Below are 24,009 nucleotides of genomic sequence, written 5' to 3' on the forward strand. Positions count from 1 at the left end.
TTATCACATGCACACATGCTTAAAGATTGTGAAAGCAAATTTAATTGCGTTTATTGCCATAAACGATACCATCATTCTGATGTTACACATTACCAATTTTTCCAGCTCATCCCCAAACAGCGCAAACATAAAAAGGGCAACAGGTTTAGTTGCAACAACAAATTCAGAAAACAGCCAAGAAGCACCATGCTGCTCAAAGGCGTTAAAAACCCAAACGCTACATAGCGAAAGCAACAGTAGAGTATTACTACCTACAGCAGTCGTCTCCATCGAACACCGAGGAGAGCTGTTTAAACTCAGAGCCCTAATAGACCAAGGATCACAACGATCTTTCATAGCGTCTCGGGCACAAAAACAGGCTATAGCTGCTAACAATCCAGCTAATTTTGAAATCACGGGAATGGGCGGAAGAGTTGTTCAAAACTCAAATAAAATCTGCCCCATTACCCTCTTTTCTCCCAAAGCGGATAAGCGCATACAAGCAGAAGCTATTGCTTCAACCGCAATTAACAAACATGCTTCCAAGCTATCATATAAATAGCAAGCATTGGCAAAAAGGTTTCTACACCTTAAGTTAGCAGACCTCAACTGCAACACTCCCGCTCAAATAGATCTTCTATTAGGCAGCGATCTCATACCACAGATAATACTCGAAGTATTGAGAAAATTAAAAAAAACACTTCTGGCGCAAAATACCATTTTCGTATGGGTCCTAAGTGGACTAGTTGCGGAACCAGTTGCCACGATGACAACTCAAGTTGAGGAAATCTCCAACGAATACCTCAATTCGCAATTAAGAAAATTTTGGGAGTTAGAAGAACTCCCCCCCGTATCAATCACAACCCCTGAAGATCGATATTGTGAGAATTTTTACAAAACCACAACTACTCGATCGGATGATGGCCGGTACGTTGTACGACTACCACTAAAGCCAGAATTTCCCCGCACACTCGCCTTAGGTCATTCCCGCACCTCTGCTATCAAACAGTTTTTAAGTATGGAAAAAAACCTACTTAAAAAAGGCGAACTGAAACCAGAATATGATAGAGTCGTAGAAGAATACCTCCATTTAAATCATATGGAGGAAGTCAGCGCTGGCGAAAAAATCATACAAAGTAAATACTACTCATTTTACTTGCCACATCATGCAGTAGTAAAGCCAGATAAAAAAACAACTAAAGTAAGAGTTGTCTTCAACGCCTCAAGATCCACTAGCTCGGGGAATTCCCTAAACGATATCCTGTTTACGGGACCCACGCTTCAACCTGACTTAATGCTACTTATTTTAAACTGGCGTATATTCAAATACGTATTCAACGGGGACGTCGAGAAAATGTATAGACAAATAGTCGTACATAAAGACGATCAAGATTTCCAAAGAATTATTTTCAGAAAATCCCCCACCAGTCCACTACGCGACTTTAAGTTAAAAACAGTTACCTTTGGCGTCAACTGTGCCCCATACTTAGCCATTCGGACACTGCACGAATTGGCAGAAAACACCAAGTCAGAACTCCCTCTGGCAACCCAGGTGTTAAAAACGCAAACGTATGTTGACGACATTTTGTCTGGAAGTCACAGTCTTCCACAAGCATACGAATCCTTATTACAGGTTATAAGAGCCCTTAAAACCGCAGGGTTCCCATTAAAAAAGATTACGGCAAATCACCCAAATATATTAAAAAACATACCAAAAGAAAATTTGTTGGACACTAATTTCCTTGTTTTCGAAAAGGAAAGTACAACAAAAACTCTGGGCATCCAATGGAATGCGATATCGGACCAGTTCTCATACACAACTGAGTCCATATCCGCTTTATCCGCCATTACAAAACGCCAAATTCTCTCCTCTGTGGCAAAACTTTTTGACCCCGCAGGATGGCTATCGCCAATTATGATACAAGCCAAAATCCTGATACAAGAATTATGGCTAGATGGGACCGACTGGGACGAACAAGTAAAACCACTTCGTTTAGAAAAGTGGTCACAGTTCACGAGCAACCTAAACGATATCTCACAGATACAAATCCCACGGTGGGTAAACTATTCCCCCGAACACAAAGTCGAATTACACGGCTTCTGTGACGCCTCTGAGAAGGCATACTGTGCCACTTTATATGTGCGCACACAAAGCGATAACGCGACCACAAGCCACTTATTAGTAGCTAAAGCTAAGGTGGCTCCTCTAAAAACGCTAAGTCTACCTCGACTTGAGCTCTGTGGCGCCCTTCTACTCGCAAAATTGGTTTCCATGGTGCAGACCCACTTAAACATGAAGAAATACAGATTGCATCTCTGGTCCGATTCTGAAATCGTTCTGGTTGGAAAAAACACCACACACATGGAAAACGTACATTTCCACTCTCTTCGTCACAAATACTTGACCTAGTGGGGTCAGCTGCTTGGCGACACGTAGCCAGTGCTGACAATCCTGCCGATTTAGGTACAAGAGGGTACAAGACGCTGCACCTTGCCACCACCACTCTCTGGTGGAATGGATCACGATGGTTAATAGAATCTCCCGATTCTTGGCCAAAATCGCCCATGCGCAATATAATTGCCCCAGAAAGTCGCAAAATTTACTGTTTTCACGCTACATTGGATGATAATGACATCCTTGAGCGATTTTCATCGTTCCCTCGTGCCCTTCGAGTTATCGCCTACATGCTAAAGTTCGTAGAGCGACTCAAAAATAAAATTAAGGGAATTCACCCAGAATTTAACCAGTGCGATACGTTAACGCACCTAGAACTCCAAAAGGCAAAGGTTGCACTAATCGCATCCACTCAAATGCGCTACTTCAGCCGCGATATCTCATTATTAAGAGAATCAAAACCCATTGATAAAAGGAGTTCAATCTTGGTTCTTAACCCATTCTTGGACACGAAAGGCCTGCTTCGTGCGAATGGTAGGCTTGCTAACTCAAGCTTGACGTACAACGAACGCCACCCTCTAATTATAGCAGAGAAATCCCAACTTGCCACATTACTCCTCAATTATATCCACTTACTCATGCTTCACGCTGAACATCGCCTAATGCAGCATATAGTCCGTCAAGAGTTCTATATTCCCCGTCTTAAGCCCCAAATAAAAAAATGCATTTTCATGTGCAAGATCTGCACTATGCACAAGCAAAAGTTACGAACACAGATTATGGCAGCACTTCCACCGGAACGCTGCAACTTCGCTCTGCCTTTCACAGTTACAGGTGTCGACTTTGCTGGGCCTTTTCAGATAAAGGCGTCCATGCTAAGGTCCCCCACTCTAATGAAAGGCTATGTGGCTGTCTTTGTCTGTTTTACGACAAAAGCAGTGCACCTAGAGCTGTGTACGAATCTGACAAAGGAGGCTTTTCTCGCGGCATTCGCTCGCTTCGTCGGACGACGCGGCTTCCCATCAAAACTGATGAGCGACAATGGTAAAACCTTCATTGGAGCCCAAAGAGCCACTGAAAGGGAGTTTGTGGAATTTATCAAACAAGTCTCACCAGAGATTGTACAAAGGTATGCTCCCCAAGGTGTCAACTGGCAATTTATCCCCCCAAGCGCTCCTCATATGGGTGGTTTATGGGAATCAGCTGTAAAAAGCTTTAAATCCCACTTCAAAAAAGTAGCTGGAAACTACAAATTTAATTATGAACAGTTCACCACACTGTTAGTGCGAATTGAAGCCGTTCTCAATTCACGGCCACTCACAACCCTCTCGCAAGATCCCTCTGACTTTACAGCCCTCACACCAGGGCATTTTCTCAAAGGAGCACCCATTCTGGCCACACCTGAGCCAGGCGTGGGGTCGCTATCCTTATTAAATCAATGGGAGAGAATAAAAATTCTCCATCACGATTTCAGCCGCCGATGGAAGGAAGAATATATAAAGGACCTTCATAAAAGGTACAGGTGGAAGAGTCTAGAAAAGGCGCCAAAGCTAGGAGATTGTGTCATCATCCATGATGATTGTCTGCCCCCTACAGAATGGCGGCTTGGCCGCATAGAAAACTACACCACGGTTCTGACGGTCATGTACGAGTCGTTGATCTCCGCACTCAAAGCGGTATATTAACAAGACCGCTCGTGAAACTATGTTTTCTACCACACATTGACGAAACCGCAAATAACGAAAAAACCGCCGATACTACCGTAACGCAATTAAAATAACCAAATAAACCACGACGTAATAACCCGCAAGTAAAAAACTCGTTTAAACTAATGCAATGGTCGATCTACGTGACGACCCTTTCATGCCACGTAACGTGGCACAATCGCCATATACATTTAATGACACCCATTTATAACCATATTACTCCTCCCACACAGATTACCATGGATGTGGATATGCCAACTGTGCCAACGCCAACGGTGAGGTCAACCATCACCGTGCCGCGCCCTGTGGCAACTCCAGCGCCTCGAACTCCAGCGGCCACCACCACTGCAATTGCACCTCGTAGCGGCACGCGACCACTACCACCGTCCGCAGCACCCGTAGGGGAACCTCAGCGCAGCCGATGTCCCCTGTGTCGGCGCCCACACCGGCTACAACACTGTAGCATTTTTCGAAGCATGCAGCCCATGCAGCGGCAGAAAGTAGCTCAGGCTCACGGGCATTGCCTGAACTGCTTGGCAACGGTACACACCACCCAGGAGTGTACATCGATCACCCTGTGCCAACTGTGCAATAGGCCGCACCATACTATGCTGCACCGCACCCCAAAACGGCCCGTAGGACGACGGCTCGCCACGAGCCGATCACAGCAGCCCAGTCGGCACCGAAGGCTAATTGCCCCACCATCTTCCAGACCGAGGAGAATTGAACCATCTCCGCCGCGCCGGCAGCCTCGTACACCACGCCGCTCCACTGGCCTTAGCAGCGTTGTTGCCACGCTGCAGCAACTACAGCGACTGCTAGGCTAATATTCGCCTAGGGGGGCCGGGATGGCTAGATGAGTTAGCTCTCTCTTCTGAACACCCGACACTGAACAACCACACGACAACACACCACACTAACGCGGTCCACATATGAAGACACCACACATGCAGACATTCTACAAGAAGACACCACCCACTACTACACACGTATATACACCACACATGCGGACATCACACCACAACTCTACACTACCCAACAATCAAAACCGACCGCTCGAGAGGACGACCTTCCCTTTTTACATCGATCTCGCACCGAGCAAAGGTCCGTCGCAGCATCATTTTTATCTTTTAATTACTACCTTTGTACTTTAATCTATTCCGCATCCGAAATATATTTCGCGGTAATAGAAACCCAAAATCGAGTGTCTATTTTATTAAACATTTGCCGGTTAGATAAAGTGTTGAGTGCCGAGGTAAGTGGTGACAGAAAGGTGCAGAATAAACAGATAGAGCATCTGAAGTCCTGCAACCTCTCTACCGGTGTGAATAAGCTTTGGGCTACTGTCAAGGCTTTGTCTAACCCGAAGAGACATGACCGAGTCAAAGTTCAATTCAATGGTCATGCCTTTTCGGACCCGAAGAAGTGCGCGAGCTATTTTAGCCGGAAATTCACACTGCACCCTTCTGTAGACAAAGCCCAGCGATGTGTTAACCGACGGCTGCGCAAAATGCCAAACGACTGCGCGCCACTTACTTTCACTGATGAGGCGGCTCAGAATGTCATCAACAAATCAAAATCTTCTAAATCCATTGACCCTGATGGAATTAACATTCTAATGCTAAAGCATTTAGGTTCGACGGGAGGAAGCTATCTCACCAAGATCCTCAACCTGTCGCTGACCACTCTTCAAATACCCGATGTGTGGAAAGTCGGAAGAGTGGTCCCACTACTGAAACCTGGGAAACGCGCCAACAAAGAGAAATCTTATCGTCCGATAACTCTCCTCTCCCCAGTAGTGAAGGCACTTAAGGCCTTGCTACTCCCGACCTTCACTCACCACTTGAGCCTAGCCAGCCACCAGCATGGATTCCGAAAAGTGCACAGCACCACCACAGCACTTAGCGTCATACACGCTCAGATAGTTCGTGGCCTCAACCAGAAACCACTTTGTGAGAGAACGACACTGTCACTCATACAACGCTACTGCAGGACATCGAACAAACTACGCTCCCTCCAGGACTGAAGAGGTGGACCATGAACTACCTGAACAGTCGTCAGTCAACCGTCCTATTTCGAAACATCTAAACTGAGAAGAATTAAACAGGGGGTTCCGCAGGGTGGTGTCCTCTCCCCGCTACTGTTTAACTTCTACATCTCGAGACTCCTGCAACCACCAGAGGGATGTGTTCGATGGCTGGGATCGATGGCATGTGTTCGAAAGTAAACAACTACCTCTCTGACCTTTCAATAACCCTAAGATGTTAGGTGTAACGTTTGATAGTCTATGCTCTTTCACTCCCTATACGACCGCGATTATCGCCAAGGCACGGAGCCGCAACAAAATCCTCAATTCTACCGCAACTACGCAGAACGAATACGGTCGCCTGGATGCAGTGGTACGCAGATGAGGAAACTTCAGACCTGTCAAAATACTGCACTCCGGACCACGACGGGATGCCTCTTGATGGCTCCCATCGAACACCTTCGTAGTGAGACGCTTATGCGTAATGAACTTCTCTCCAACAGTTCCGGCTGGGAGCGGAACCACCTCCTAGGAACATCATGAGGTATTTTCTTAACTACGTCGACGCCATCGAACAGTACGCCGACAGGACTTCGGACGCTACTAACTTCCGACAGGCACTGACCGCCATTCACAGTGAAGCAATCAACACCTTCACCGACTCCCTTCCAGTGAATGGCGTTCTTGGAGTCAAAACACCACCCATTGCAGACGAAGAGCTCGAGTTGAAGCGAGAAACGCGAATGACCCTAGCGCAGCTTCATTCTGGATACTGTAGCAGGTTAAGCTCCTACTTATCCAGAATAGTCTCCTCATGACACTGGCCACCTCGTTGCATACCCCGCCAACCCCACTCATCTAACACCTTTTTCCCTTTGGTCCAACAACATTGAAATCAAATAATCGGCCTTCAAGTGAATTTATCGTGAACGCCATTCCCCATGGAAAAGTTCACAAATTTGTGATTTTCTTATCTCTTGATCTTCACATAAGAAAATTCAGCCATATCCGAAAATTTTCTCTAATCTAATCTAAACTATCAGTAACTTGTAAACATACCATAAAACTATTGATTACATACTTGATTTTAAAAACTTTTTTATGAACTACTTGATTTTAAAAACTTTTTTATGAACTAAGGGCTATTAACAATATACAAATGACAGCAAAGCTGAAAATCCCAATATAGGAAAGGTGTTTGGAAAAGAAAACCACAAAGAAGTGCATATGTTCTGAATGAAAATACATGATTCTACAAATTACAAGGGCCACCTTTGGAATCGAGTTCAAAAAGAAAAAAGGTAACCACCGATTTTCAAGTTGGTACCCAATGTAGGGCCATTCTAGCAGTTTTCTTAAATTTATTATTCTAATAACAATTTTATCCACATAATTCGTGATACGAATTTTGAGGTTCGCGTGAAAATAAAAATGCATGGGAATAATTTATTTACGCTAAGTTTACAATAAGACTGAATACCAGCTTAGTGCGTTGCGACAGTTTGTTCAATCGAAACGACGAATCACAAACTCGGCTAAAAATGTATGAACTTTGAGTATGAGCACATGTTGGACGATTTCAATGCACACGTACATGGACAGATGTATAGAAATGTGCAGAAAGTAAACGATGAAATCGGTGTATTGGATATACTCCCTTCCAACCACGGCTACCCACTTTTATCAAATATTTCAATACAACTACACATTTTTTCTCTATGCTCTAACACCAACGCACATTTTCGGGTTATTTTTTGTTTACCTCAATGCGATGTAAAAAAGTTTCTTTCATTCCTTGATTTATTTGAATGAGTGCGAAGACGAAAACATAATTGTCAATAGTGCCAAAAGAAAATCCCAAAAAGGGTAATAAAAAAACGATTGAAAGACGCATGTCATTGGTGATCGTACCATCGTAAAGGAGGCTCGTACAACAAGAAGGTAAGTAAGTGAATTTGATGTGATTTTTTTTAAATAATTTGCAAATAATTACTTCATTTATTTTTATAGCATTGGAAATCAGAACTGAATTGGAAGTAGCAGCAGCAGCTATATCATCAGAAGCGGCAAATATCAATTGTTAAGTATGTGAAAAAAGTGTGTGTACTTTGAAATTGGACTGCGCAGTCCAATATAATACGCAAAAATAAATACATACATATGGACATATGTGTTTTATGCGTTTAAGGCGGCCTGCACAATCAAATATAATATAACATTTCAATCATACAAATATAAGTACGATTCATAAGCAAATAATGTATAAGCTGATCGCAACTGATTCAACTTTGTTCTTTGTCGCTGATTTGAAGACAAATGTGACCATGAATGAAATTAACAGAATCAGCACACACAAAAAATTTGACACACCCCAGTGGCGGGTAGTAAAAAGATTTTTTGCGATAGACAACGGCATTTGGCAGACTGCCTTTAGTTGTTGTTAAATAAATACAATTGAACAATAGATTAAATATTGAATTAAAATTATTTTTGCACTATATAATGTAAAAAAAAGTGTACAAATGAATTAGTAAGTAAGTAAGTGGATATAAAAGTACAAAATATAAGTGTAAAATAAATGTTGGGTAAATTTTAGGGGAAACTTTAGTATACCATCCCACGACTTCAGGGTTAAAAGTGGTATGGTTGGATAGGGCTGATGCTCCAGATTAAGCAAATATATAATTATAGCCGCCGCAAACTTTTAGTTATCGAGATATTTGCATTTTAAGTCGAAAATTTCGCTAATTTCAATTTGCAATTTGTCGATTTATAGTAACTTTTTCTTTTATATTATGCACTTTTTATACACTTACACTTCACTGCAATACTTCTACATATTTATTTTATATTTATTATTTAGCTATTTGCTTAAAATAAGCATTTTATATTTTACATAAATATTATTACACACACAATAACAATAAGTGTTCCGTGTTGTCAAATAATAAGTCTTACCAAACGATTGAAAACAATAAAAATAAATAAAAAAAAAACTCAAATGCAGGAAAAAAATAATCCTGGCCGATCCAACACCGGGCTGTGCCAACACCGGGGTGTGTCAGGTTTTTTTTCGAGTAAAACTCTCTTTTTTGCTTTTTACTCATGATATAGCAAGAAAAAGGGATAATGATTTATGTATTTTGTGTATAAACCTATTTTTTATTCGTTTGATAAATGTGTAGATATGGCAATACTTATTATTTGACAACACGGAACACTTATTGTTATTGTGCGTGTAATAATATTTATGTAAAATATAAAATGCTTATTTTAAGCAAATACCTAAAATATTAATAAAAAATAAACACGAAGAAATATTGTAGTGAAGTGTAAGTGTATAAAGAGTGCATAATATGAAAGAAAAAGTTACTATAAATCGAGAAATTGCAAAATTAAATTTGGGAAATTTTCAACTTTAAATGCATATATCTCGAAAACTATAAGTTTGCGGCGGCTATAATTATATATCTTCCTAATTTGGAGCATCAGCCCTATCCAACCATACCACTTTTAACCCAGAAATCGTGGGATGGTATACTAAAGCCGAACCAAATTTTAGAATAGCATCCCCCGATTTCGGGGTTAAAATGGGTATGTACGGATGGAGGAGATGCTCCATATCAAGAAAATATGTATATTTAAAAAAATAACCCTGGTCGAGCGAATACCCGGGGTGACTGTAGTACTTTCGCGTAGTGCTCCTTTCTGCGTTAAAATAAAAAAAAACATATTGAGTTTCGTTATAAAGTGGTTATATTTTTTGGTTATCTTGCACTGATATTGAAACAAAATTTGAGGTTTCGTTATAAAATGGTTAAATTTTGGTTATTATATCTGTCAGTGGCTCCGATTTATTTTTGATAATACGTTTTTTGTATATTAGGTGACAATATATATAATATTAATATATAATATTACTATAAAATATTACTTATTTCTTTATTAAATTAAATAAAGAACATATCCACATTAATGGATAGAGGAATTTTTGGGAAAAAGGCATGTCAGCGAATTTCCTTATTATCACATGGCAGCGCTCCATTTCGTCGTAATTTTTAGCACACACATGATGTTCACTACGAGTGTAAAATGTAATTTTTAAAATAAAGATTTCTTCGGTAAAAAGACTGTTAAAAGTGTAAAGTGTGGATTTATTTAAAAGTTTATAGTTTAATGTAATTAATTTGAAATGAAAAATGTGAGTAAAGTGTGTTTAATGTGGTAAAATAGCTTGTTGAAATGTTTGATTTTGGGAATTTTTGAACTTTAAGGTCGAATATCTCGTAAACTAAGCGTTTGCGGTACCTATAACCCTTTTAATCAGGAGGACTTCCTCTTTCCAACGGTACCTTCAAATCGTGGCGCCAAAGAAATCGGAATTGTGCCAATATTTATCTGGAGAACGTCTCTCTATCCGAACATACGCATTTTATTCCGGAAATCCTGGAACGGTATTTAAAGTCTATCAGATTTTAGTGATTTCTAAGCCGCCTGGCTATCTGTATATATGTATGTATAAATGTCTTCCTTGTTGTGAGTACACTCTTTGTGTGTTCGGTACTAACATTTGTAGATTAAAACAAGGAAAAACGTTAACTTCGGTTGCACCGAAGCTAAATACCCTTCACAGGTGCATTTCTGTTAGTAACTATGTGTCCAGTTTGTATGGAAGCTATATGCTATATTTAACCGATCTGATCAATTTCTTAGGAGATTACATTGTTGCTTTAGAAAAAAATACATATCAAATTTCGTGAATATGTCTTGTCAAATGTGAAAGTTTTCCATACAAGAACTTGATTCCGATCGTTCAGTTTGTATGGCAGCTATATGCTATAGTTAACCGATCTGAACAATTTCTCCGGAGATTACATTGTTGCCTTAGAAAATAATATATATCAAATTTCGTGAATATATCTTTTCAAATGTGAAAGTTGTCCAAACAAGAACTTGATTCCGATCGTTCAGTTTGTATGGCAGCTATATGCTATAGTTAACCGATCTGATCAATTTCTTCGGAGATTACATTGTTGCCTTCGAAAATAATATATACCAAATTTCGTGAATATTTCTTGCCAAATGTGAAAGTTTTCCATACAAGCATTTGATTCCGATCGTTCAGTTTGTACGGCTGCTATATGTTATAGTGGTCCGATATCGGCCGTTCCGACAAATGAGCAGCTTCTTGATGAGAAAATGACGTTTGCAAAATTTCAGAACGATATCTTAAAAACTGATGGACTAGTTCGTATATATACAGACAGACGGACATGGCTAAATCGACTCAGCTAGACATACTGATCATTTATATATATACTTTATAGGGTCTCCGACGATTCCTTCTGGGTGTTATAAACTTCGTGACAAACTTAATATACCCTGTTCAGGGTATAATGAATGCATTATGCAAAGACTGTGAATTAAGGCTACAAAGTGCTGTCAGTTCTTCGCTGAATTCGATATTTCTACTTAATGGTCCTGCAATTGAAAGAATTATGAGTCAAAACCTCTAAAGCATGTATCTGCAAAGAGACCACGTCATCTCAATTAGGATAAGCGCGTTAATATTTTCAGCGCTTAGGTATAAAGAGGTTATGCAGAGAATGAACGGCACAATAGACCAAAGGTCGACTTGCATGCATCTAATTTGATCTAATCTAATCTTGTTAAACCAACATACTCTCTTTAGTGGACTAGTCAAATTTTAATTATACAATAACATCATAAGTTTGACACAAGGCAAATTCTAATTCAATGTGGTCAATCTCATTTAGTGTTGAAGAAAGCCTGATTAAAATATATTAATATGTAAAATTATGTTATTATTTTGTATTTAATTTATATCAAATTAAGAGTTTTGACCAACAATTTGCTGAACTGATAACTATATAAATAAATATGACAAATAATGCAAAATATACATATGTATGTATGCATATAACCTACATCTTAAATGAATAAACAGTAATTAAAAAAAATGTTTTTTTATGAATTCAAACATCACAGTCATTGTAATAATGTATAAGTTCTAATTGGCAGCTACATAAATAAATAATTTATACAATACGTCGCCGTTTATAAAACTTGGAATTACTTTTACAAAATTTATATTGCAACATGTATATTCTTTTGGAATATTCACTTATATATGAAATATATATATAAACGAGTTTTACAAAACTTTAAGAAAGGATGATGTCATATCTACCCGATCATGTGAAAGGTACACAACATACAGCACATTTGCAATAAAATAATACAAACGCAAATTATATTTCTCTTACTGAATCTTTTACAAAATGTGACATCGTAATCTTGTTTAGTACAAATAATTTTTTTCAAATTAAAATAATTTTACTTTATTTGAAGTCCTAGAATAGGAATACTGTACTTAAAATACTGAACATAAACAATATCAAATGGCATAGCCAGATATAATTTACTTACGGAATCTTGAATTAAATGCGGCATTGTAAATTCGAAACTTTTTGTGCAGTAATTAGAACAACTTCACTTTAAAACTCAACTCCAACGGTTAACCAAACAGCAATGAACAAATAACATCAATACTTAATACTTCAATGAAGCACTTTAAACAATGTTGCCACCGTTTCCGATATAAAAAAATTAGAAAAAGTAATTACTACGGTTCAAACTCGAAGTATTTTGTTCCCAAAATTCTTGGTCAGACTACTATTACACATGAAGAAACTTGATAAATTTTTTGGAATATTTGCATTTGCCACAAACGCACAACAAAATGTTCATGACGATTCAGATATCGTAACTTTTCGCAGGGGTACTCGCCCATTTTCATTCATTTCAGAAAATAATGATAATTCCAATGTAAAGGAATTTACGCTTACAGATTCGCTTATTTACTATGCGAAACCGACCTTGCATAAGTTATCATAAGAATGTTTAACAGTCTAATGTTACGCCAAAGTCGCGTGTGGTCTGATCATAGCAATGTTTACAAACATATTGTTTATGTTCCGGTAAAAACAGGAAACTGCAGTGTAGCTGGCTACGGATGGCTTCAGGGAGTGTAATTTGCTGGTTTTTAATCTAGAATGTACTTAGTTAGCTGGTATTCCATTTGAAATAAATGAAGTGAACCCAAAATCAAGTGTTATTTTTTATAATTGGCGACCAACGTGGGTCATCAACACAAGTTTTATTTAATCGAAAATTTTTAATGAAATATACGAGAAATCCAAATTAACAAGCAGAAGGGAACCTGCGACCGGACCAGGAGATAAAAGAAGATGCCAAACATGTCGTTTCACATCCGCCAACGGCAATGCAGCATTTATACAAACCTATTATTGTAAGACGAAAAACTCATTATTAATTAATTGATATAGAATTGTGTGGTTGTCCGGTATACAAATTATTGGTGAATAACTTTAAAACGTACTAACTAAGTGCAAAGATTAGAGGAGTGTGAATATTTGTTTCTTTTTATTTTTTCATTCCATGATTGATTGTCTTATTGAACCCATAGCAGACCTCGCTGTACTTGTTTCCAACTTTCAGAATATTAACTTATCAGAAAGAATAAAAGAAAAAATTGAAATGAACGAATCAAGCCTAACTTAGGTAGTGAATTCAGATGTTAGTGCGGCATTGGGGCTTCAGAGAAGGGAATTTGAGGAAAAACTAGAATCGGAAGTTTGTCAAAAGAATCGGGGGTGATAACATTCGAAAAAATAAAAATTATCTCTAGCAGGACATGCAAAAATCACTTGATTTTTAAAATAGCTACCTGTATTTTCAGGTCAAAATGATTATTATGTTTCCTGGCGGGAGGCGGCACATAACGCATACGAAATATTTAAGGGTCACGATGGTTGCTCACGGCATTATCAAGCTGTGACTATCATCAGGAATAAAATATGCGGTGCCGCCGATGCGCTATTATCATCATTCAGCACAGTCTTAAATTTTGAGGCAATTATAGCAAGACTGGAATTCACATATTCTGACAAACGACCAACGTACCTAATTGAACAAGAGCAATCCACCCTAAAAGGGGCCATACACGACACACACGTGCGTGAGTACCAGCTTAATTTAGTATTATATTCTAGACTAAAAATCAGCAAACTACACTCTCTGAAGCCATCTGCTGCCAGCTGGTGGCTCGGGCCAAGCGCAACTTTTGCCGTAACATTGAACTTTGTAAACATTCTTATGATAACTTCTGCTGACTCAGGCCACGAAATTTTGTCGTAACATTTGACTATTAAACATTCTTATGATAACTCCTCTCCTCCTAAGTAGGGTACGTCCGCGGACCCTCTTGTTGGCGTCTGAGCAATACTCTTACTACTGCAGCTTGCCTTCTCGGTTTTCTAGCGGAGGTTATTAGGATCAGAGACACGGCTATGACACTTGAAGCTATTAGGCTCAAAGTTGTTGCCCATTCTGTCTTGCAACCATTGTCTAATTGGACCATTAGTAGGGGATTTTCTAGAGTGCGGTGTCGCAAGTAAGATAAACTCATTATATCGTCGTGCCCGGTTATATTTACTTGAGTGGTCCACGGATGTCGTGCTACTCTTATTGGGATGTTGTTGCTTTTTGTGTAGATCGTTCCATTAACGCTAGATTCACCCGAAAAAGTTACTGGGTAAGTAATACCTCTTTTTACTAAAAGAGTAGCGTTGTCATGTGTTACTGTTGCGGTGTGATCGTTTATAATGACCAGGCCGTCATCAATTTCTTGAACAGGATCAAATGTTGGCCAAATGTTGTTCTGCACTTCGCTGTAACGCTGGCTACCAACTGTTGAGTGCACGTCGTAATATTTAGTTGCTTGCAAAATTTTATAGATGTCCTAGCACAATCGTACAAGGAGTGTTTTTTGCCGCAGACCACTACAGCGTTATTTCGAAGGGATAGCATTTTATTTTGGAAGTGGAAAAGCTTACTGTCATGAAATACTTTAAGCTTAGAAACTAATAACAAATCAGTTGCGGTCACTTTATTGAGTATAGTTATTGTCTTTAAGTTTATCAAGTTCTATCGTTCTTCTTCTTCTTAATTGGCGTAGACACCGTTAACTCGATTATAGCCGAGTTAACAACAGCGCGCCAGTCGTTTCTTCTTTTCGCTACGTGGCGCCAATTGGATATTCCAAGCGAAGTCAGGTCCTTCTCCACTTGGTCCTTCCAACGGAGTGGAGGTCTTCCTCTTCCTCTGCTTCTCCCGGCGGGTACTGCGTCGAATACTTTCAGAGCTGGAGTGTTTTCATCCATCCGGACAACATGACCTAGCCAGCGTAACCGCTTCTTTTAATTCGCTGAACTATGTCGATGTCGTCGTATATCTCGTACAGCTCATCGTTCCATCGAATGCGATATTCGCCGTGGCCAACGCGCAAAGGACCATAAATCTTTCGCAGAATTTTTCTCTCGAAAACTCGTAACGTCGACTCATCGGTTGCTGTCATCGCCCAAGCCTCTGCACCATACAGCAGGACGGGAATTATGAGCGACTTATAGAGTTTGGCTTTTGTTCGTCGCGAGAGGACTTTACTTTTCAATTGCCTACTCAGTCCGAAGTAGCACCTGTTGGCAAGAGCAATCCTGCGTTGGATTTCCAGGCTGACATTGTTGGTGGTGTTAATACAGGCTCCTAAATAGGCGAAATTATCTACAACTTCAAAGTTATGACTGTCAACAGTGAGGTGAGAGCCAAATCACGAGTGCGACGACTGTTTGTTTGATGACAGGAGATATTTCGTCTTGCCCTTGTTCACTGCCAGACCCATTTTCTCCGCTTCCTTGTCCAGCCTGGAGAAAGCAGAACTAACATCGCGGGTGTTGAGGCCGATAATATCAATATCATCGGCATACGCCAGCAGCTGTACACTTTTATAGAAGATGGTACCTTCTCTATTTAGTTCTGCAGCTCGAATTATTTTCTCCAGCAGCAGGTTGAAAAAGTCACACGATAGGGAGTCGCCTTGTCTGAAACCTCGTTTGGTATCGAACGGCCCGGAGAGATCCTTCCCGATCCTGACGGAGCTTTTCGTGTTACTCAACGTCAGTTTACACAGCCGTATTAGTTTTGCGGAGATACCAAATTCAGACATCGCGACATAAAGGCAGCTCTTCGTGCTGTCGAAAGCAGCTTTGAAATCGACGAAGAGTTGGTGTGTGTCGATTCTCCTTTCTCGGGACTTTTCCAAGATTTGGCGCATGGTGAATATCTGGTCGGTTGTTGATTTGCCAGGTCTTAAGCCACACTGATAAGGTCCAATCAGTTTGTTGACGGTGGGCTTTAATCTTTCACACAATACGCTCGATAGAACCTTATATGCGATGTTGAGGAGGCTTATCCCACGGTAGTTGGCGCAGATTGTGGGGTCTCCTGTTTGTGGATTGGGCATAGTACACTTAGATTCCAATCGTTTGGCATGCTTTCGTCCGACCATATTTTACATATAAGCTGATGCATGCTCCTTATCAGTTTTTCGGCGCCGTGTTTGAATAGCTTGGCCGGCAATCCATCGGCCCCCGTCGCTTTGTCGTTCTTCAGGCGAGTAATTGCTATTCGAACTTCTTCATGGTCGGGCAATGGAACGTCTGCTCCATTGTCATCGATTGGGGAATCGGGTTCACCCTCCCCTGGCGTTGTACGTTCACTTCCATTCAGCAGGCTGGAGAAGTGTTCCCTCCATAATTTAAGTATGCTCTGGGCATCGGTGACTAGATCACCTTTGGGTTTGTAAGCCGCCGCATTTGTTCGTAGAATTTTCGAGCATTACCCCTGTCGACCAGCTTATCAAGCTCTTCATACTCACGCATTTCGGAATCTTTCTTTTTCTGTCTGCAAATGCGTCTCGCTTCCATCTTCAACTCTCGGTATCTATCCCATCCCGCACGTGTTGTGGTCGATCGTAATGTTGCTTGGTAGGCAGTCTGTTTTCTTTGCGCTGCGGTACGGCACTTCTCGTCGTACCAGCTGTTCTTTTGCACTTTGCGAAAACCAATGGTTTCGGTTGCATCTGTACGTAAGGAATTTGAAATGCCGTCCCACAGTTCCCTTATACCGAGTTGTTGACGACTGCTCTCAGAGAGTAGGAGTGCAAGCCAAGTAGAAAATCGTTCGGCTGTCTGTTGTGATTGCAGCTTCTCTACGTCGAAACTTCCTTTTGTTTGGTGGCGTGCACAGAGGCGGGTGCGAATCTTAGCTGCAACAAGATAGTGGTCCGAGTCGATGTTAGGACCTCGGAGCGCACGCACATCTAAAACACTGGAAACGTGTCTTCCGTCTATCACAACATGATCGATCTGGTTGCTGGTTTTTCGATCCGGAGACAGCCAGGTAGCTTGATGAATCTTTTTATGCTGGAATCTAGTACTACAGATAACCATATTTCGGGCCCCGGCGAAGTCAATCAGCCTCAACCCATTTGGGGAAGTTTCGTCGTGGAGGCTGAATTTACCGACCGTAGTGCCAAAGATACCTTCTTTGCCCACCTTGGCGTTAAAGTCGCCAAGCACGATTTTGACATCGTGGCGGGGGCAGCTCTCATAAGTGTGCTCCAAGCGCTCATAGAAGGCATCTTTGGTCACCTCGTCCTTCTCTTCCGTCGGGGCGTGGGCAGCGATATGTTGAAGAACCCCGCTTTGATGCGGATTGTGGCTAGACGTTCATTCACCGGAGTGAATGATAGTACTCGGCGACGGTGTCTCTCTCCCACCACGAATCCAACACCAAACTTGCGCTCCTTTATATGGCCACTGTAGTAAATGTCACAAGGACCTACTCGTCTCTGTCCTTGTCCCGTCCATCGCATTTCTTGGACGGTGGTGATGTCAGAATTTATTTTCACGAGGACATCAACCAGCTGGGCAGCGGCACCTTCCCAATTAAGGGTCCGGACATTCCAGGTGCATGCCCTCAAATCGTAGTCTTTATTTCGTTTGCCATGGTCGTCGTCAAAAGGGGGGTCTCTCATCCGAGGCTTGTTGCTTCCATTCATTGGGGGTGTTTTTTTACGGGGCGGGTCCCAAACCCAGCACACAACCCTATGTAGGGGATGTTTCGCCTTCTCACATTAGCTCGCCTTCGAACGGATGTTCTTAGGCTACCCAGAGGATACTTGGTCAAAGACCGGAAGTAGTGAGCTGCTTGAGCCATGTGTAAAAGAATCGTTTTTGGCCACTCCCAAGTGAATGGCGATCAGAGAACTTTCCTTACTTGCGTGAACTTCTACACATGACTCCATCCTCCTATCGTTACCTTTTGAAAGTCATCAAATTCAGACGTACCTGTTACTACCTGGAGGGCAGTTCCTAAGATGTTCAAGCTTCGTTGATGTCTTGTTGGTCCTATTAGTGTTCGGATTAGCTTGTCAGTCCGTTCCAGGTCAGCCATAATCAATTTTGTCATATGATTGTGGGGGTAAATTTGCAGGACAAAGCGGATTTTTAGCGTCCATTCGGCAGATTTGTTGTGTGCCTGATGTAACCATATGAGATCCATATGGGATCCATATGGAAAAAATTTTTGCCCTAGGATTTCATTGGACTTGTTGAGAATAGTCTGAAGAAGTCTCTAAGACAAGCTCTTATCGTGTTTGAATTAAATGATTTCTCATTATCGCTGAACAGCGTTTACGTGGTTTTGCCACCTCCGTTTCGCGAATGACTTTCCGAACCATTTTTATGTGAAGATCACGATGTAGATCTGAATTCCGTATGTACCACGGAGCATTTACAATTTTTCGCAGAACTTTATTTTGGAATCTTTGCATCATTTCGATGTACAACGGTGCAGCGCGTCCCCATAGTTCAATTCCGTATGTCTACATGGACTTTAAAGTTTGATTGTATACTAAAATTTTATTTGAGGTTGTTAGGGGCGATTTCTCGCCGATTAACCAATTTATTTTTTTTATTTTAGTTTTAGTTCTGCAACTTTACTTTGTATGTGCTCCCTTCACTTTAACTTTGCATCCAGTGCCAAACCAAAATATTTCGCTGAGGTGGTGTACGGAATTACTTCATTCCCAATATATAAGGGGATATAGGTAGCAGTTTTGTTGTGAAGTTTATATGTATAGATTTCAACTCATTGAGAGTAAAGTGCCATTTTTGTGTCCATTCTACAATTAGGTTGATTAAAGACTGCATTCTGTTCGACGACTCTACTACAGTTTTACCAGTAGTAATGATGCAGGTAGGAGGATGGAGTCAAGTGTAGAAGTTCACTCAAGTGAGGTAAGTTCTTTGATCGCCATTCACTTGGGAATGGCCAGAAACGATTCTTTTACACATGGCTCAACCAGCTCACGACTTCTGGTCTTTGACCAAGTATCCTCTGGGTACATTAAGAACATCCGTTTGAAGGCGAGCTAAAGTGAGAAGAAGAAACATCCCCTACATAGGGTTGGGGGCTCGGTTAGGGACCCGCCACGTAAAAAACACTACCAATGAAAAATTACCAACAGCCTCGGAAGAGAAACCACCCTTTTTATGACGACTATGGCAAATGAAATAAGGACTAAGAATTGAGGGCATGCACCTGGAATGTCCGATCTCCTAATTGGACATGTGCCGCTGCCCAGCTGGTTGATGTCCTCGTGAAAATAAAGGCTGACATCACCGCCGTCCAAGATATGCGATGCACGGGGCAAGGACAGAGACGAGTAGGTCCTTGTGGCATTTACTACTGTGGCAATATAAAGGAGCGCAAGTTTGGTGTGGGATTCGTCGTGGGAGAGAGACTCCGTCGCCGATTACTATCATTCACGCCGGTGAATGAACATCTAGCTATAATCCGCATCAAAGCGAGGTTTTTTAGCATATAGTTGATTTCCGCTCAGCCCCGATGGAAGAGAAGGACGATGTGACCAAAGATGCCTTCTATGGGCGCTTGGAGCGCGCCTATGAGAGCTGCTCCCGTCACGATATCAAAATCGTGCATTTCGACTTTAACGCCAGGGTGGGCAATGAAGGTATCTTTGGCACTACGGTCGGTAAATTCAGCCTCCACGACGAAACATCCCCAAAAGGTTGAGGTTGACCGACTTCGCCACGGCCCGAAATTCGGTTACCTGTAGTACTAGATTCCAGCCCAAGAAAATACATAAAGCTACCTGGCTGTCTCCGGATCGAAAAACCACCAACGAGATCGATCATGTTGTGGTAGACGGAAGACACGTCTCCAGTGTGTTAGATGTGCGTGCTCTCCGGGGTCCGAACATTGACTCGGACCACTATCTTGTTGCAGCCAAGATTCGTACCCGCCTCTGTGCAGTAAAAACCGCACGTCAAACACAAGGAAGTTTCGGCGTCGAGAAGCTGCACTCACAACGGACAGCCGAACGATTTTCTACTCGGCTTGCACTCCTACCCTCTGAGAGCACTTGTCAAAAACTCGGTATAAGGGAACTGTGGGATGGCATATAAAACTCCTTACGTACAGCTGCAACTGAAACCAGCAGAGAGTAAACCGTCTGCCTACCTCGCATCGTTACGATCGACCATAATACGTACGAGATGGGATAGATACCGAAAGTTGAAGAGGGAAGAGAGGCGCATTTGCAGACAGAAAAAGAAAGAGGCCGAAATGTGAGAGTATGAAGAGCTTGATAAGCTGGCCGACAGGTATAATGTAATGTAAAATTCTACGAAAAAATGCGGCTGCTTACACAAGGTTTCAAGACCGGAGCATACTCTTGTAGAACCCCCAAATGTGATCTAGTCAATGATGCCCAGAGCATACTTAAATTATGGAGGGAACCCTTCTCCAGCCTGCTGAATGGAAGTGATTGTACAACGCCAGGAGAAGGCGAACCCGATTCCCCAATCGATGACGATGGAGCAGACGTTCCATTGCCGGACCATGAAGAAGTTGGAATAGCAATTACCCGCCTGAAGAACAACAAAGCGGCGGGGGCCGACGGATTGCCGGCCGAGCTATTCAAACACGGCGGCGAAGAACTGATAAGGAGTATGCATCAGCTTATTTGTAAAATATGGTCGGACGAAAGCATGCCAAACGATTGGAATCTAAGTGTACTATGCCCAATCCACAAACAGGAGACCCCACAATCTGCGCCCACTACCGTGGGATAAGCCTCCTCAACATCGCGTATAAGGTTCTCTCGAGCGTATTGTGTGAAAGATTAAAGCCCACCGTCAACAAACTGATTGGACCTTATCAGTGTGGCTTTAGACCTGGCAAATAAACAACCGACCAGATATTCACAATGCGCCAAATCGTGGAGAGGACCCGTGAAAGGAGAATCGACACACACCACATCTTCGTCGATTTCAAAGCTGCTTTCGACAGCACGAAAAAGAGCTTCCTTTATGCCGCGATGTCTGAATTTGGTAGCCCCACAAAACTAATACGGCTGTGTAAGCCGACGTTGAGCAACACCAAAAGCTCCGTCAGGATCGGGAAGGACATCTCCGAGCCGTTCGTTACGAGACGATGTTTCAGACAAGGCGACTCCCTATCGTGCGACTTCTTCATTCTGCTGCAGGAGAAAATAATTCGAGCTGCAGAACTTAATCGAGCAGGTACAATCTTTTATAAGAGATATTATTATCATCGGCCTCAATACCCGCGCCGTTAGTTCTGCTTTCTCCATAGTGGACCATGAAGCAAAATGGGTCTGGCAGTGAACAAGGGCAAGACGAAATATCTCCTGTCATCAAACAAACAGTCGTCGCACTCGCGACTTGGCTCTCACGTCACTGTTGACAGTCATAACCTTGAAGTCGTAGATAATTTCGTCTATCTTGGAACCAGCGTAAACACCACCAACAATGTCAGCCTGGAAATCCAACACAGGATAACTCTTGCCAACAGGTGTTACTTCGGACTGAGTAGGCAATTGAAAAGTAAAGTCCTCTCTCGATGGACAAAAGCCAAACTCTATAAGTCGCTCATAATTCCCGTCCTGCTATATGGTGCAGAGGCTTGGACGATGACATCAACTGATGAGTCGACGTTGAGAGTTTTCGAGAGAAAAGTTCTATAGTCGCGTAAGCGGTGTCTACGCCAGTAAAGAAGAAGAAGAATGATGCAGGTATCATCTGCAAATGTGGCGATTTTGCTGTTTGGCGGCGTGGGCATATCGCTACTAAACAAAATGTATAAGAGTGGTCCCAGGAAGCTTCCTTGGGGTACACCTGTTTTTATTGGCTGCTCTGATTCTGAAGTAACGGTTGCTCAGGTAATAGGCAAGTAGTTCAGTTAGATGCTGTGGAAAGAGTAACAGCTGTGCAAATTTGCTTTTTTTCCATCGCATCCTCAATTATATCTGTTATTCGATGAACTTGATCGATTGTGGAATGTTGCGATCTATATCTAAATTGATAAATTGGTATAAGGTCCCTTTCTTCAATTATTTTCTGAAGTCTTCTTATAATTACAATTTCAAGTAGTTTGGACGAAATAGGCAACAGTGAGATTGGACGATATGACGATGCTTCCTGTGCGTTTTTCCCGGCTTTTTGTACCATAATGATTTCAGATACCTTCCATGACATTGGAACGTATCTGAGATTTAAGCAAGCGTTTATTATCGATGTATGTAAGTTTTTCTAATGCTTTTCGCGTTAGATTTTTCAGTACCTCAGCTGTCACCAAGTCGAAGCCGGAAGCTTTTCTTGGTTTAAATCTACTTTTAATTATATTTTCTACATCTTTAATTGTTGCTAGTTGGATTTATTCTACGCATTGCAATCCTTCCATCTGCGGTAAAGTTCCATGGAACAGAATAGGACTAAACGTCTTAGTGAGTTTCTCTGAAAAAACTTCCGCTTTTTCTTTGTCGCTTTTGGCCCAGGATCCGTTTGGCTTTCTGAGGGGTGCATTTGACAATATTGGTTTCCTAGCATTTTTTACAGCTTTCCAAAGGTAATAATTTTTTTGGCGTTAATTTCTCAATGTAATTAGAAATATTTAATTTGTAAATAACTTTATTTTAGTGCTGAGAATCTTAGTTATATTGGTCAGTTCTGTTTCATATTGTTGAAAACGCGTGATTAGCCATTTTTTACGTAGTTTTCGCGTTTTCTTTATGTTATCTAAAATGTCCGATGGATATTTAGTATAAAATTTTTTTTTGTTTAGGAACAGGAATACTTTTCCAAGCCGATTCCTGTATAGCTTTCGTAAATGTATGAACTTCATCTTCTAACATATCTTGAGTTTCTATATTTACTTCAAAATTAATTTTTTTGTCGAGCAAAACTTTGAAATACTCCCGTATGTCTATTAAAAAGATAAGGTGGTATGACGATTTCTTTTAGATGGCCATTTAGGGTTAGATATACTGGCGAGTGGTCCGAATTTAAGTCCAATTCATTTTCAATAGTAATGAAGGTCTTGGGTATTTGTCGAGTGATGGAAAAGTCGATCAAGTCAGGTAATTTCCTTGGGTCGGAGGGCCAGTAAGTCGGCTTGCCAGTAGACATGAAGTCGCATCCAGTGGCCGTATCAGCTTTAAATCTGTATGAAATCGTTTCACCAAACACGACATACAAATCCATTTTGCTTTCGTTCTTCACACAGTGAATATGTGCGACAAGCAGGCGGAAAATTGTTCGTCCGCGATCTTTCAGATTCAGCGACACGAGAAAAATGAGATTTTCTGTTTATCGTTTGATCGTAAAAAATCGAACATTTTCGCAAACATGGATCGGTATGCGCACAAGCCCATACACAAGTAAGCCACAATCGCACACATACCGATCGAACGCAAATGTGTGTCGTGTATGGCCACTTTAAGGCAAGGCTTCTTTAGCGTTCTACAATTCTACGACGAGGTCGAGAAGAAACTATATTCACTAATCAACAAGACTAATTTACAATCCTCACAAGCGATAACGAGCCAACATATGAAAAGTTTTTCCCATATCCAT

At 41.3% G+C, this 24,009-nt stretch overlaps 1 long non-coding RNA gene across 2 annotated transcripts; it reads right to left on the minus strand.

Annotated features, from left to right (window-relative positions):
- Nucleotides 1-10,145: 10,145 nt before the first annotated feature.
- LOC120781933 lies at nucleotides 10,146-12,731 on the minus strand. 2 transcript variants are annotated; one of them, XR_005706191.1, is made up of 3 exons: nucleotides 12,557-12,731; nucleotides 10,459-10,552; nucleotides 10,146-10,185 (listed from the first exon to the last, which is right to left on the minus strand). It is a non-coding gene; the product is annotated as an uncharacterized LOC120781933 (long non-coding RNA). The 2 variants fall into 2 exon arrangements; XR_005706190.1 differs by lacking the exon at nucleotides 10,146-10,185 and having other exon boundaries at nucleotides 10,424-10,552; nucleotides 12,557-12,723.
- Between the last annotated feature and the right edge of the window lie 11,278 nt (nucleotides 12,732-24,009).

The sequence above is a fragment of the Bactrocera tryoni genome, unplaced genomic scaffold, assembly GCF_016617805.1.
Source record: "Bactrocera tryoni isolate S06 unplaced genomic scaffold, CSIRO_BtryS06_freeze2 scaffold_741, whole genome shotgun sequence".
Taxonomy (NCBI): domain Eukaryota; kingdom Metazoa; phylum Arthropoda; class Insecta; order Diptera; family Tephritidae; genus Bactrocera; species Bactrocera tryoni.